This window comes from Pistacia vera, unplaced genomic scaffold (genome assembly GCF_008641045.1).
Source record: "Pistacia vera cultivar Batoury unplaced genomic scaffold, PisVer_v2 Contig86, whole genome shotgun sequence".
NCBI lineage: Eukaryota > Viridiplantae > Streptophyta > Magnoliopsida > Sapindales > Anacardiaceae > Pistacia > Pistacia vera.
Genome location: NW_022196734.1, coordinates 49452 through 66832, shown reverse-complemented (window position 1 = coordinate 66832; position 17381 = coordinate 49452). Strand labels below are relative to the sequence as shown.

Below are 17381 nucleotides of genomic sequence, written 5' to 3'. Positions count from 1 at the left end.
AATATTTCACTGAATTGAAAATTCTTTGGGATGAACTGTTAAATTTCAGGCCATTACCTTCATGTACTTGTGCTGTCCCATGTTCTTGTGGAGCTTTGAGCAAGATCAAAATTTTCCAAAACAATGATTGTGTAACTCGGTTCCTCAAGGGACTGGGTGATCAATTTGCAACAGTCAGATCTCAAATCATGCTTATGGATCCACTGCCGTCCATCAACAAAGTCTTTTCTCTGGTGGTTCAACAAGAAAGGCAGATGAATCTAGGGGCATTAAAGGTATTTGTCCACAAGACCAACAATCAACAAAATTTCAAGTCACAACAACCTAAAAGGTCCCCTGGTCCTACAAACAGTCATGGTAATAATGATAACAGATTTTGCACTTTTTGTGGCAAGCCACGCCATACAATTGAGACTTGTTACAAGAAACATGGATATCCTCTAAGATACAAGCCTCGAAATGTTCATTCTACTGCTCACAATGTGGTAACTGGTGATGATGCCGAAGGTACTAAAGTTTCTGCTTTACAAACTGACATGTCAAAAGGTAATCTTGAGCATTCAGGTGTTACTCTAACTCAAGAACAATATCATCAGCTGGTTGCCTTACTCCAATCTACCAATCTGGAAAAATCTTCTCACACTACAAATCAAGCCTTATCTCATCCTAACCATCATCTTTCTGCTAATTTTTCTGCTTCACAAGGTAATCATTTCTTACTATATTGTTCCCCTAATACTAGCCTTTGGATAGTGGACATTGGTGCCACTGACCACATTACCCATTCACTGTCATCTTTTATCTCTTATAAATGTATTAAACCTATCACCATAACTTTACCGAATGGTGCTAAAATCACCACAAATACCTCATGCACAGTTTCCTTTTCTGACAGATTAATCCTTATCGAAGTCTTGTATGTGCCTGAATTTTCTTTTAACTTGATATCCGTTACTAAGCTTACATCTTTCACTCCTTGTTGCCTAATCTTTCAAAACTCTTGTTGTCTAATTCAGGAAGTGAACTCGTGGAGGATGATTGGTTCAGCTAAGGTGGTTGACAGCCTATATGTAATACATAAACCTGCAACTTTTTTTACCCATTTTTCTCTTGTTTCTTTGGCATCTACAGATAAGGTTCCTGACCTTTGGCACTATCGACTTGTGACTTATTTGATTCCAGGATCAAGCTTTTATCTTCTCTTATTCCAAGTCTTAAACTGAATGATAATTCAGCTTGTAGTGTATGTCATTTTGCAAAACATAGGCGTTTACCCTTTCCTGTAAGTCATTCAAAAACAAATAAAAGCTTTGATCTTATTCATGCTGATATATGGGGACCCTTTTCCACTTATTCTATTCATGGACATCATTACTTTCTCACCATTGTTGATGATTGCACACGTTACACTTGGGTGTATTTGTTGCAAAATAAAATTGAAGTTAAGCATTTAATTCCTTCCTTTTTTAACCTGATTGAAACTCAATTTGGTGTTAAAATAAAATGCATTCGCACTGATAATGGTGGTGAATTTACTTTGCCCCAATTCTATGCATCTACAGGAGTCATTCACCAAACTTCATGCGTCGAAACTCCTCAGCAGAATGGTTTGGTTGAACGCAAACACCAACACATATTAAATGTTGCTCATTCACTACTTTTTCAGTCCTCTTTGCAAAAAAACTATTGGAGTTATGCTATCCTTCATGCTGTGTACCTAATGAACCGAGTTCCTTCCTCTCTTCTGCACAACCAGTCTCCCTTTCACATGCTCTACAACACCATTCCAGATTATGAAACCTTACGTGTGTTTGGTTGTTTGTGTTTTGCTTCAACCTTGCTTGCTAATCGCACAAAGTTTGATCCAAGGGCTCGCAAATGTGTCTTTCTTGGCTACAAAAGTAATACAAAAGGTTTTATTCTTTTAGATATTCATTCTAAGGAAATGTTTGTTTCTTGAAATGTGTCTTTTCATGAACACATTTTTCCTTTTGCCCATACAACACAATTTGCTCGTTTACTACAAACTAATTCTTTGCCATTTGATCTTACACCTTCTCAGCCTTCTTTTAATGATGTTTCTTCTTCAACACATACTGATGTCTCTTCCTCACAACCTTTGTGTCACTTTGAACGTCATAGAAAACCACCATCTTACTTGCAGGATTATCATTGCAACATGGCTGCTGCATCTGCTCCCAACGTCTTTCCACGAGGTAACTCTCCTTATCCCTTATCTTCTGTTCTTTCTTATTCTAACCTTTCTTCTTCACACCTGCATTTTATTCTTGCACTATCTGCTGGCTCTGATACCATGTGAAGAAATGAATTTGTAACGTAAAAATGAATTCGTTTTATTGAATTGAATTGAAAGATACAGAGGTTACAGCTTATATACAGGAGCTTCATCACTTTATCTTGTAACAAACTACAACTAACTGAAACAAATTCTTAACTAATTATCAAACTAATTCCTAACTAATTAACCAACTAATAACTAGCTTAACAAACTAATTATTAAGTGTTAGGATTAGTTGAGATTATTGATTCTATAAATACGGAGAAACACGCTTAAGTTGTTCGTCCAAATATCATTAGCAATAGAACAGTAACTGGGAAACTTCGTACACTCTCAGAATAAATTGATTTATTAGAGATTGATTGGGTTTTGTTTAAAGAAATTGAGAGATTACAAGGGAAAGTTTTTTGTAGGAATATTTGAATAATTGCAAATAGAGGTGGTGTCACGTGTGAGCCACTTTTAATCTTCTCTGCCATCTTTTGAAATTTTGTTGGTCATAATATGAGTACTGATAATCAGTGTGTTATCTTTGTCAACAATGCTTTCCTGTATTCCTAGTGCTTGATAAAGCTTTTAACAAACTACATTGCCACTTAATTACTACAAGCAATCATTAAAAAAAAAAAAAAATGGACAAACTTCTCCAAGATTTCTCCTTCAACGAGACAAATTGGACTATTTAGAGATGAGCAATGCTAGTTTTACAAAGACACATACAAAAGGAGCATATAAAGACAATCCTCACCCTTGATTTTCATGATTTCTCTCTCTCTCTCTCTTTTTCCTTTTTTTCTTTGTTTTTTTCTTCTTGCTGATGTCACTTTGTAGCCCTCTTTGTATGGATCTTTGCAAGGATAACATTTTTCTTTAGAGATACTACACAAACGCAACCATATAATCAACTTTATGTCGATTGTTTATTCACTGAGTTAAGAAATAAGAAGATGTTAATTTAAGCGTTAATTATAATTCCAGGGTTTAATCTTGGGGAGATAAGGAGATGAAGTCCACCATCAATTGGAAGAGTGAGTGCAGTTCTGTACTTGACTGGTTTACTTTCATCTTTGAGCTTGAATTTGTAACATCCAAGTAGGATCATAGAGAAGATTTTCATCTCCCTGTAAGCAAAATCCTTTCCTAGATAGATTCTTGGACCCGCTTGTTCAACATAAATGATCAAATTGATTAGCTAATCAAAGAAAAGTTCTTCAAAAACAGGCCCTATTAGTCACATCGATCTGTCTGGTGTACTGTAAATGAACAATGTAATGTAACAGTCTACTTGATTACTAAAACATAAGTTGCCAAATGAGGTTAATGCATATCATAATCACACTCTATCTTACCTAAAAGGTTGTGAAGACGAAAGGGCTTTTCAGTTGGAAAACGCCATTTTCATTGAGCCATCTCTCTGGCCGGAATTCCTCTGCGTCATTACCCCATAATTCTATCATCCTACCTATCGCATAAGGTAAATATGCGATCAAATTTCCTCTATGCGCAGTGAAGCCATGAGGCAGTGTGTCATCGGCAAAACACATCTTCCCATCCTATGACACCACCCACAATACTTCTTTCAAACAAAGCCAATGGTCTCATTATAATGAGTAATGCTAGCCTTACTCCCCCTTCTTACTCCTTTCTCTTACTCACTCATGTGGTAGGTAGGTGTAAGAAGAGGGAGAAGGGAGTAAGAAAGGAGATTAACATGAGTGAGTAAGAGAAATGAGTAAGAAGGGGGAGTAAGGCTAGCATTATTCCATTATAATATGTGCATAGCCGGAAAATCATATTAGGTCGGGCTAGAATTTTTTCTTTTAGCAATACCCATGTAAACCGGAAGGAAAACTAATACATTTATAAAATCAAAATCAAACAATTGTGTGTGGCAATTTTTTTTTTTCATGTTCTACTCTGATTGTGCATGTACTTACCACTGGAACTGCGGGATAGAGTCTAAGCATCTCAGACAACGCTGCGTGGAGATAGTGCATCTTGTCCAGGGTTTCTTCATTTACTTTGGCTGCAAATTCCTCAATGCTTAAATTACCACTCACTTGGGTTGCTTGTATTATTTCCTTTGCAATCCTTTCCTGTATATCAGGGTGCTTGCAAAGCGAGTAAAAAAACCAAGAAATAGTGGTAGCCGTTGTGTCTTTCCTAGCAATCGCAAAATTGAGAACTATGTCCCTTAAGTATTTTGGATCAGTTTCTTTCAGTTTCAAAAACCTTGACAGAATGTCTTCTTTCTTCCCCTGTAAATTTGATTTGTTAGCTAATTACTCAAAATATTACTAAAACTTTGAACTAAACTGTAGATGGTTGAAGATGCTATACTCACAGATTGTGTATCATCACGTGGATTGTTTATTTGCTCAATTTTGCGTTTAATTAATTTGTATACAAATTTGTCAACCACTTTGATACTCCTTCTCAATTCAGCCTTTGATCCAATGTTCAGGAACCGTTTGACCTTCCAAAAGAGATCAGTAAACCGGAAACTGACAATTGCATTTGCTGTATCGAAAGCATCAGCGAATCAAGTGCCTTCTTCATAAGTTCTAGATAAAACATCTAAATCTATTCCCAAAATGACTTTAAACACAGAGTCTAAGGTTGCTTTCATGAAAAAATCCTGCAAATAAACGCATATTTATAATCAACAATGCTACAGACATCGGTGTTTTTACACCGAAATTTTGTACCAGCTTACGTGTGTGCTGACTCAGACCATTCAACGCATTTTAGCGTTATTAAATTTTTTCTAATGAATGGCCATCCATTACATATGGACGACCATTCACTGATATGGACTCCCGTCCATATTATATGGACGGGAGTCCATTTACTACAGACAGGCGTCCTGATTTAGAGGACGCCCGTCCATTTCTAAATGAAAAAAAATATATATTAAAAAAAATTAGGGTCGGCCGTTCATAGGTTATGAAAGGCCGTCCATACATATTGGACGGGCGTTCATATGTTAATGGACACCCATCCCTTAATTTTGGATGGGCGTCCATTAAATAAGGGATGCACGTCCAATATGTAAAATATAAAAATTTTTAAAAAATCTTGGATGCCTGTCCACAGTTTGTGGACGGGCGTTCGTAATTTGTGGACGGGCGTCCGTATATAATGGACGGTCATCCATAATTTGGTTTAAAAATGTAAAAAAAAAAAATATTTGGACGCTCGTCCATTATGGACGATCGTCCATATGGAATGGACGCCCGTCCATTCATTATGGACGGCCGTCCATTCTTAAGGGACGCCCGTCCATTCCTTATGGATGGCCATCCTTTATTTTAGGACGGGCGTCCCTACTGTAAATAAAATAAAATTTTCAATTAAAAATGTTTAGGGTTAAAATTTTTGGGGAAAGCATTTAAAAACAAAAAAGGGCAGCCGCGGTAATACATCACAAAACAAATCCAGTGAATGTGTTCTTCTTCTTCTTTCTTCCATCTGCGCTCTGGGTTATCGTGTTCTTCATCTCATCTGCGCGTTCTGGTTCATCGTCTTCCTCATCTCAAAAAACAAATCAACCAAGGTAATACGACACTTCCGTTTTTCAATTTTTTAAAATCTTTTTTTTTTTTTTTTTTTTTTTTTTTTTTTTTTATGTTGAGAAGGTTTTGGATTTAATTTGTGTTGAATGGAGTTGATTGATAAAGAGAAATCCAGTCAATTTGGTGGGACTGGTTTGTGTGATTGACAAATAAAAGTGTTATATGATGCTGTTTTCTCTGGTAGTTCTTCATCTGCATGTGTAATTTGTGTTTCCAATTTTATTTGAATGGATTTCTTTGGTTATTTGTTATATGATGCATGCAATGTGGCTTGGATTCCATGTGTTTATGAATTTTATGTTGACCGAAATTATACATGTAGTGGGGCTGGTTTTATATGCGTTTATGGGTTGCATTTTTGTTGAATAAAACATGAATTGGAGGCTGGAATACATGGTTTTGGACTGCATTTTTGGCCAAATTACAAGTTATGATTTTTTTTTTGTTTTTTTACATATTGATTCGGTTGTTGTCTTGTTGCCGGTATTTCCTTTGACTGTAGATTGGAAATAAGGCCATTCTTCAACAGATTCTTTTCATTTGGTTTCATTCCAGGCTGAGTTAGTTTTAATTTTAAACCATAGCATCAGTGGCTGAGTAGTCTTTCAAGTAGCCTTTCAGCAGTAGTTTCACGGGTTTTTGTTCCGCACTGGACAAAGTTTTGTGCTTGTAAACACAACTCGTTATCTAAGTGAATGTGAATCCTATGATTGTACTCCAGTCAGCTCAAGTTGAGCTGTTTGATCAGAATTAGTGGTTGGGAAATCTTGAAAATTTACCCAATCTTGTCTATATAACAACAAGTGTTTCTTAATAACTGGCTTGCTTAATGGAATTTGGCAAATAAAATGATGATTGATATTTTTTTGGATGGGCTTGGGTTAGTTTGATAGTGAATTTCCTGAGCAACCATATAAAGTCCAATAAGTGTCCAATTATATGGTGTTTGAGACCAGTAATTACTTGAAATAAATGGTACGAATCCTGAATGGAATCAAATCTTCTAGACACTTCAGCCAAAATTACGGTATGTTTTGCTCCAATATCAACACATTTATAAAAGTACATCATCGAATTATTTACTGATCACTTGAATTCCTGATATTAGAGCCTTCATGAAGAGCATCAAAGAATTTATAAACCATTTATTATGTCTGAAACAGTGTGCAGCCTTTCAGCAGTGGTTTCTAAATTATGCACTATAGTATATATAGCCTTTTAGCAGTAGTTTCCAAATTATGCACTATAGTATATATGGTTGTGGATGGATACGTTCCTTTTCTTGATAACATCATTTTTGTATTTCTCCACCAACTTTAACTAATTGATGCATTAATTATAATTTGCTGGTTCTAAACTTGTATGGATATTGTCATCAAAGAGACTTTGTTTTTGTTGGGAGGAAAGGTTCAGCAACAAAAAATGACTATATTCTTTAACATTTTGATTAATTTCTCTTTTGATTGTTTGTAATGTGATTGATTTTGATAGTATACTGTTAAAAGTGGGATACATGGTTATGCTGTATGTGTTTTGTGTTTGTGATATTGGTTTAATGTCATATATGTTTTGTCAGATAATATGAATTACTTATGGATATGTTTTTTGTAGGGTTTTAGAAGGAAGCAGAGAATGGTAAGAGCAAAAAATACAACCACTCTGGTTGGAGGCTCTTCGTCATCTGGAGTCCAATTTCGAGATGTGCAACATAAAAAATAATATAAAGAGATGGCGAAAAGAGATATTTGTCTCGGAAGAAGTTTGGATATAGAATTTATAAGTAGTTTGGGTTTAGGTGATGAGATTAATGGTTGGATCCGGAATTTGAAATGGGAGCAGTTGCGAGTATTACATATGACGGATATAAGCATTTGTTTTACGAGTTTTTTAGTAGTTTGGAAGTTGTGGAGACAAGTACTGATGATTTACTGTCGTATACAATGTTTTTTAGATTAAAGAATCAGAATTGTGTAGTAAGGCCACATGACTTGGCAAACTGGATAGGGATTGATTTTGAAGGTTTGGATAGCGTACCCAGAACGTGGGATTCCAAACAAGCTTGGACGGATGCTTCTGGAACAGGGGTTTATCATCCACATATGTGTAAATCAACGAAGTTAAGAAATCCTACCGTGAGAATTTTTCACAGATTTCTGACATTCACATTTAATGGCAGGAAAGAGACAAATGGAAATGTGACAGTGAAGGATTTATTGTTGATGGAAGCAGCAGTAACAGGGAAGCAAGTAAATTCAGCTAAGTTATTGATTAAAAAGTTGGGAGAGATTAAAGCAGAAAAAGGTGACATTTATTGGGGGATGGTTGTTACGCTAATATGTCAGAAGTTGGGTTTTTCAGATCACCCCTTTAGATGAAGCCAATAAGATAACATTTTCTGCAAATAATATGTTGGGGGATGTCACATTGTCTAGAATGGGTTTGATTAAAAAGAATGTGTCAGGAGAATGATTGTTGATTAGGGATGAAATGGGGGAAGAGGCAACGGTGCAGGAAGGTGACCCTGTTCCAGAAGGGGAAAATGAAGGACAAGTTTATATGCGGAAAAGAAGAAGAACGAGTATGGAACCTAGATCTTCTCAGAATGTAGAAGAAATATCTTCTCAAACCTTAGACGAAATAGTAAGTAGAATTGATCGGATCGAAAGGTTTCAAGAAGACAGTTTTTCACGTATTAAGAGGAAAATGCAAGAACAACAGGATCAGTTGCAAAGTGATTTCAACTCGTTCGCATCAAGAATAGAAGAAACGGTTGACATCCTTGGGGAACGCATGACAGAAATATCCAACATGATGAAGAAATTTTCACCAGCCTCGTCCTCCTCCAGCCTCCACCCCCTACACTAGGATGAGGAATTATTGAACAATCTCCACCTTCTCAACATCTGTGTAGTTAATTGGGCAACAGACTTTGAATGTTAATTGTAATTATGTGTAGTTCAGTATGTACGGAAATATGTTAATTAATAAAGTTTGATTTCACAATATATTCTCAATTAGCTGAACTTCTCCAATTTCATATGACTGTTAATTCTTAGTATAAATGTTATGTACGAAGATTATATGTGCCACAGTATAATCTGAAATGAAATGTAGAATAATCTGAAATGAAATGTGACGATAATATATACTGAAAAACATCTAGAATAAGGATAATATATACATTTACGTTATTATGATTTCAACACCCTACAACCAACAAGTTACTCTTACCCAACTAGCAACCGAAATGAAAAAAAAAAAAAAAAAAAACAACTGATACCAAAAGACATATCAAAACCCTAAATGAAATGAAATGTAGAATAATCTGAAATGAATATGACGATAATATATACTGAAAACATTCCGAATAAGGATAATATACATTTACGTTATTATTATGAATTTAACACCCTACAACAACAGTCCACTCTTACCAACCAACAATGAAAGAAAAAAAACAAAACAAACATACCAAAACACATATCAATACCCTAAATCTGTAACCCTGAAATGTAGAATAATCTGAAATGAAATGTGACGATATTATAATAAAAACACCAGAATAAGGATAATATATACATCTCTATTATTATTATGAATTCAACACCCACAACCATAGTCTACTCTTACCCAACTAGCAACAGAAATGAAAAAAAACAAAACAAACATACTAAAACACATATCAATACCCTAAATCTGTAACCCTGAAATGTAGAATAATCTGAAATGAAATATGACGATAATATATTAAAAAAATCCAGAATAAGGACAATAACATCTTATTTTATTATGAATTCAACCTTACAACCAACAGTCTACTCTTACCCAACCAGCAACGGAAATGAAAAAACCAAACAAAATACCAAACACATATCAATACCCTAAATCTGTAACCGAAATGTAGAATAATCTGAAAAAAATGTGACGATAATATATACTAAAAACATCTAGAATAAGGATAATTATACATCTCTATATTATATGAATTCAACACCCTACAACCAACAGTCTACTCTTACCAACCAGCAATAGAAATGAAAAAAACAAAACAAAATAACAAAAAAACATATCAATACCCTAAATCTGTAGCCTTGAAATGTAGAAATCTGAAATGAAATGTGACGATTATATATACTAAAAAACATCCAGAATAAGGATAATATATACATCTCTATTATTATTATGAATTCAACACCCTGAACCAAACGTCTACTCTTACCCAACCAGCAACAGAAATGAAAAAAACAAAACAAGCATACCAAAACACATATCAATACCGTAAATCTGTAAGAAATGTAGAATAATCTGAAATGAAATATAACGATAATATATGCTGAAAACATTCCGAATAAGGATAATATATACATTTCTTATTATATGAATTTAACACCCTACAACCAACAGGCTACTCTTACCCAACCAGCAACAGAAATGAAAAAAAAACAAAACAAACATACCAAAACACATATCAACAAGCCTAAATCTTTAACCCTGAAATGTAGAATAATCTAAAAAGATTAATTACAACAGTGTACCAAAGGATAATATATACATTTCATTATTATTATTATGAATTCAACACCTACAAACAACAGTCTACTCTTACCCAACCAGCAACAAAAAGAAAAAAACAAAACAACTAATTAAGCATATAGCTCAACTGTTGCTTGTCAGAAATTAACCACAACGCGAATAATTTCTACCGAATACAAATGCAACAATGCTCCAATCGGTTAACGATATCAAATCTCTCCCACGAACATGTTCCTCATTTACATGCTCCTGTCCAGGACATAAATTACTATTTGTGCGAGATTCTAAACTGGACCAGTGACAACTGTCAAGTTTAATAACCACAATTTAGCACATGTTATAGAAAACTTAAGGTTTTTACAAATATCCAACATACCTAAAACATACCTGAGTAGCAACAATATCATTTGACAACACCTGAGTTCGGTCACTTTCAGCAATGTGTCTGCTCTGCTGAGATTCTTTCCCTATAAAGTAGCATAACACATTAATAATCAAGTAAATATTATAATAAACTTCAAATAAGTAAATAATCTTAAAAAAAAATATCATGTCAGAATGGGTGTATAACTCATACCAAGTCTTTGTTTTCGCAGTTTTTATTTTTAGCCCTACATACAATTTCATCAACCTTCGATTGCTTCTTTTGCATGGAGGATGACCTTTGTTGTTAGCTACCCGTGAACTATTAATTAGACTATTCCCCTCTTTCGAAGGATTGTCTCCCCTTTACTAGCAAACCCTCCCTCACTTTCCTTGCTCAACTGATTTTTCACTCCCGTCATCAATTCTATCAACATGTTACAGTCTTCTCAGTGTTGATGCCATATCAACTACGTCAGCATTAGATAGACAACTTCTCAAAACGCTGTCCTTCAACGTTTGTGGTCCACCTATATAACTTACCTGATTTTCATATGATATCTTTTTATGTTTTTCCTCAAGCCGTAGAGTACTTATCTGGAGGTGTGAAACCCTTTTATGAATAAACCATAATGGCATGTCTGCATAAAATTCCTTTGAATTCAAACAAATGACAACTGCAGCGAATATCACATGAAATTTCTTCAAAGTAAACCAGAAAGGGAACACGCCGATTACTATCTCCAAACAAACATCTTCTAAAACTTGATACTCCTCATACGAATAGAACTTTTTTAGAAAATATAATTACAATAAATCTTCCCCGCAATCTCTTCTTGAAACTCTTTAAATTTTGCAGTTGTGTATGCATTTTGAAATTGTTTCTCAATGGGGTATTAGTTATGCATGGTATCCAAGACTTGAAAGATCTAAAATCAGTCTCCCTCTCCTTTTCCACTTTATCTCGCAATGCATTATCATATTGTTCCACAAATTTTCAATGTTGTTGAGAATTAACATATCCATCAAAAAATGCATGCATACTTTCACTATGTTGGGTAGTAGACATACCTGCCCAGAATGTATATTAAGAAATACAAGCACCCAACATACTCTTTCTTTATACAATCAGATAACCATTCATTCTCATGAAGGTTATACACATCAATGAATTTGTTCCGGTTCTTCGAACTCTTTACGTGCCAACGAATCATACACAATATTTTGTAATGTAAACTTTATAGTTTCTATTCGTTATACCCTCTTAACTTCTCAGGCAGTTTCTTCATTATATGCTACAACACCACCTATGTCTTGTACCGGGGAAAACAATCTCAATTGCATTTTACATGGCCTATCTTGATCAGTGTATAATTCCATTAGGAGCAACATCCATGCATTCAAGCCGAGACGAAACAGCCATACAAAGTCTTGTCTGTCTCATATGAAATTAACCCAAACCTAACAATATCGAATGTCCATGATGATCAACCCCCACAAAAGCCGCAAATGGCATATCATACTTGTTCGTCAGAATACGTTGTGCAAGGTCACAACATCACCAAAATCTTTATATGCGGCCCTACATCTAGCATCAACCATAGCACATTCTTCAATCGACTCTCTTCATCTACATCAATCATGTACCAAAAATTGGAATTCTCTTTTGCATTTTCATAAAATACTCTAGCACTGCCGAAGCATCTCCAATCCCAGTCGTAGCCTTCTAACTTTTTCAATGTAATCCTAAATCTTTTTGTAGAAATGTCAAATTCTTACACACTCCTGCCTCAACTAAACATGACTGAAATTTTACACGGTCTAATCTAGCCTGATCATTAACTTCAGCTCCTTTTCACAAAGGCTGTATTGTTCGGTTTACCTTGAAATATCTCTTTTCGTGGACTTGTAAGATCATGGTTATGGTCAAGCACAACCGATTAATTTCCCATTTGTATTCACCATTCAAAGCTGCACTAATCGACTCTTACAACTGTTTTTGCAATAGGTTGTTTTTTCAAGGTATTTCTGCATTTACTTCTCTCCTTCCCAGAACAAGAACACGCCACTGTCACGTTATCATCTCCCCATCATCTCCTTCTTTGACGTACGTATCATTGCTTCAAAACCATTTTATTCCCATACCTTCGTAATACTTCACCAAGCTATCAACTAAATCAAACACCATTCCAAATGAGACCCACTTCTTCCTCTGCACATCCTGTATCTTCTAATTCATCACATTCATTTTCTGATTCAATGGTTTAAATAAAGAAATTAGAATGTGAACACATCATAATAAAAATCAATACACCATATTTAAAAATTTTCTAACACAATTTACCTCAACATCATTGAAACAAGGCAAACTGGACTCTTCATATTCAGTTATTCATCCACAACTAATACGAGTTTTTGCTTCACGAATCTAGTTTACAACTGTCACCAACAAATATATCTATCAAACATATTCAACATCACCAATAAATATTATCTATCAAACATATATTCAATCTAAAATAGAATGGAAACTAAGAATAATAAAATAAGTCAAAAATTCTTTACCTTAACTAAAAAATCCTAGTTTAACAGGTTTGATATTGACTTTTGTTTCAAGGTTATCTCGTTTATCTCTATAAAACAAGATATTGCGCCGGTGCTTGGCTGTTGAGGAAGCAACCGGCGTCGAAGCAGGAATCACAACATGCAACGAAGGAGAAGCTAAGAAAACCAAATGTAGATGAAGAACAGAAGAAAAACAAATGACGGAGACGAAGGAGAAGAGAAGAAAAATTTTGGCGCTTAAAATGAAGCGTATTAGACAAGCCATTCATTAATATTAATTAACAAATTTTTTTTTTCAACAATTATGGACTGGGTCCATGTATTTTGGATAGCCGTCCATGTACATTGGACGGCCGTCCATGTAAATATGGATGGCAGTCCAAGTACATGAATTCCGTCCATATTTACTATATATTAAAAAAAATTTAAATAATTAAAAATTTTTACAAACTGGGACGGCAGTCAATCTAGTATGGCCGGCCATCCGTAAAAGATGGACGACCGTCCACAACAGATAGGCTGCCGTCCCGTAATTTTAAAACCATTTTTTTTTTAAAATTCACAATATAGGGACGGGCGTCCAATCCATAAAGATGGACGCCCGTCCCAACAATTTGGATGGGCATCCATCTCTATGGACAGCGCATCCATATATATATATATAATATATATATATATATATTTTTTTTTTTAAAAACACCACTTTTTATGGACGGTCGTCCATAAAACTATGAATGACCGTCGGGATGTTTGGACAGCCGTCCTAAAAGTTGGACGGCCGTCCATTTATGTCAGTATTCAATCGGTTCAATCGGTCCAACATGGCGGCCTTCACGTGTTTCGGTGCAATTTTTCGGTGCAACTTTTCGGTGGATATAGCATTTTTTATTTATAATTGATCATAATCATCAATTAAACGGAGTTAATAATGCCCGTTCTTATGATACCAAAACGGCAAAACTTATTGATACAGAAGCTCATACTTGCATGTCTAACGATCGGTTTGATACTGAAGCTTCAGTACTTTACGAGCCAGCTTTACAGCAGTAGTTTAAAGACTACACTGCTAACATCCCTCAGTATCTGGTGGAGAAATCATAGCTGATAGTTTCCTTTGATGTTTCCACTTGTCTCCGTCTACAGCGAAGATCCCATCACAGTAGATCGGTCAAAATATTATACTGGTACAATCCGCTTCCATAACCTCGGTAGATTAGAATTAGAATTTTCACTAATCATATACTATGTGTTCGATAATTCTTTTGGAATTACAAAAAGAGTTTCACTGGTAAAACTGTTAGAACGTATGCAAAATCCTAGCGAAATTTGAATTATGTTCAAGTTGATGTCAACTACTTCGTTTAGATGGAAAGAAAAAAAAAAAAAAAAAAAACACAACCTACACATACAGATTTGAGGGAAATTGAGTAAGAAATAAAAGAAAATGAAACAATATCATTTCGGGGCATGTATGTGTTTTTTTTTTTTTTTTTTTTTTTTTCAGGTAAAGCTCTGATACGTTCTTCCTTGCCATAGTTAGGAAAGTTTGTCTTGAGGATGTGTTCAACAACTGCAAATCTGAGTAAAAATCTCGTTTCGGAATAAAAGAGGCAATCTGTAAGTTTTATATTGCGTGAAAGCAGCCGTGAAGTCATGGAGTTGGGAAATTAGTGCTGGGCAAGGATAGTGGTGCCAATAGGGGCAGTGGTGGATCCAGAAATTTTATTAGGGTGAATCAAAGTAAAAATAATTATACATTAATGTTTTTGTCCATTAATGTTTTTGTTAGGGTGGACTAAAATATAAATTATACATATTAACATTTAAAAAAAAAAAATTTGAGGTGGGCCATGACACCCAAAAGTGCTGGATTCGCCCCTGAATAGGGGGATATTTTTTAGTCTTCTTTGGCGATTTTGTGGGACGAAATCTGAGCACGAATATGGCAGAGATCAATGCTAAAGCTGCCGCTGTAAGAGGGATGAAGGATGAAAATTCTTTAAGGTCGATCATGTTAATGGATAAGCAAAGCAGAGCAGGAATGTTTTGGTCAAGGAGATTGTGAGAGCTAATTGTCACGTCTTACAATTATATAGCAGAACATTGGGAGATTGTGCCGCCAAATCATTCATAATGAGCTATTCGTGATTCAATTTTTTTGTTTTAATATTATTTCACGCCAGTTTCCAGCTTTTAGTCCATGTGTAGTACATAAATCTATTTTAACGAAGATCCTCTTATCATTTTCAAAATATAATAGGAAGATAAAAACTTTTTTAATAATAACTTAATTCTTAAAAATGGGTATTAAGTATAACTATTAAGCTAACCAGCACTGGGTGGCCAATGGTCAATTAGAATTCTTAGGTGTATTGCTTAAGAGATTATGAATTTGATCCATTCGGTTTGTTAGGGCCAAAATTGTCCTTGGCCAATAGGAAAACGGGCTCGACACTGAGAAAGAAGCCAGGCCCAATCCCGATATGACCCAACCAGATTAGGTCCATTCAGTACAAGATATAGCCAGCCCAAACCACGTGGGCACGAGCCTCCTAATCTCGGTCCATTTCCTAGGTCCATGGGCGAATCCAGAGCCCACAACCCCCTCAGAATCCTTTCCAACTCCTGATCAATCTCCCATTCAAGGTCACCTTCCTATTCTTGATCACTTTCCTACTCGGAGTTACTCTCCTAATAAGAATCACCTTCTTATCCGGATACTGGTAAGACAGCTTACCACGGCCCTATTCTTCTAGGGTTTGTATCAGAGTCATACGAGGACTCTACTTCTTCCAGGATTGGGAGACCAGACGACCACTATATAAGCAGAGGCCAACCCTCTCACAAAGGGGAGATGACATTACACCTTCACACTGAAAGCTCTGACTTGAGAGCTCCACATCACCGCCGTAGTCACAGTCCCCGACTAGACTTCTGGTAACCTGTACTCCCTAACCCTTACTATATTAGCCTCTCTCAGCCTTACTAACTTGAGCGTCGGAGTGCCTACGGCAAACACCACCCCGGTGTTTCCCGTTCGCTTCACGTGTGTGTTTCTCTACGTGTGCAGGTGCAGCGGATTGCTAGTGGCCTCAACCTCATGGGATCAGACCCCCATTCCGTACAGGTAGATTTTTACATCTACAGTTTGGCGCCCACCGTGGGGCCTCTAACAATCATTCGGCTTGACGAACCTTGCTACGTGGAGGAATATTCCATGGCTGACAATCCTGACAACGTTAACTCCGGCCTCGAGGCCAGACTGGAGGCTTTGACCGCTCTCATGCAGCAAAACTCGGACAAGGTGGCCGTGCTGGAAGCCGAAAACGCATCCATTAGGGCTGAAAACCAGTCTCTAAGGAGAATGTAAGTCAATTCTATGATCTCGAGTTTCTGCCCAAACAAGTACCCCCCAATCGGTTTCGCACCCTTATCCCATCCGTGCAACCTCTCTCCACACCAGAGCATCGCCCCTCGGCCTCTGGTAAAGGGCCTCGTCCGTTAAGCGCACTGGCGCTCGACGACTCCGTTTTGACTAATGGGGACAAAGTTATGCCAACAGAACACCATCTAGCCGATCCATCCCAGCCTCGTGACCAAGACAATCCAGTAACAGAGAGCCCGCATTCGCAAGACCAGCCCATCCTTACCGTCCTGCTCCTCCTCCAGTCAACAACCCAAACACAAACCCCATTCGGCTCGGCTCACCCTCGCGGGTTGAACGGCCAAACCAAACCAACTCTAGCACTCGAGCTCATCCATCCTGACGGACTGAACGACTACCAGACGACTCCCCTGACCATTCATGTAGGGCGGAATAATAGAACAGTGACAATGGGAGTCATCCAACCGGAAGGGATGAATGAAGATCCATGCTACCAAGGAATGCACGACGGAATGATTTATCAGACCGCCCCCCGAGGGATGACCCAACGGAAGGTACCGAGAACGAATGCAGTAGCAGACCCAGTAAGACGGGATGATCCGGTAGTATCCCCCTCTCATGTGGAACAAGTACTAGCCAAGAGGCTGGCCGATGTCAAGGC

At 36.5% G+C, this 17381-nt stretch overlaps 1 pseudogene; it reads right to left on the bottom strand.

The window, feature by feature from the left end:
* Positions 1-3254: 3254 nt before the first annotated feature.
* On the bottom strand, positions 3255-16979 carry LOC116118791 (annotated as a pseudogene).
* Between the last annotated feature and the right edge of the window lie 402 nt (positions 16980-17381).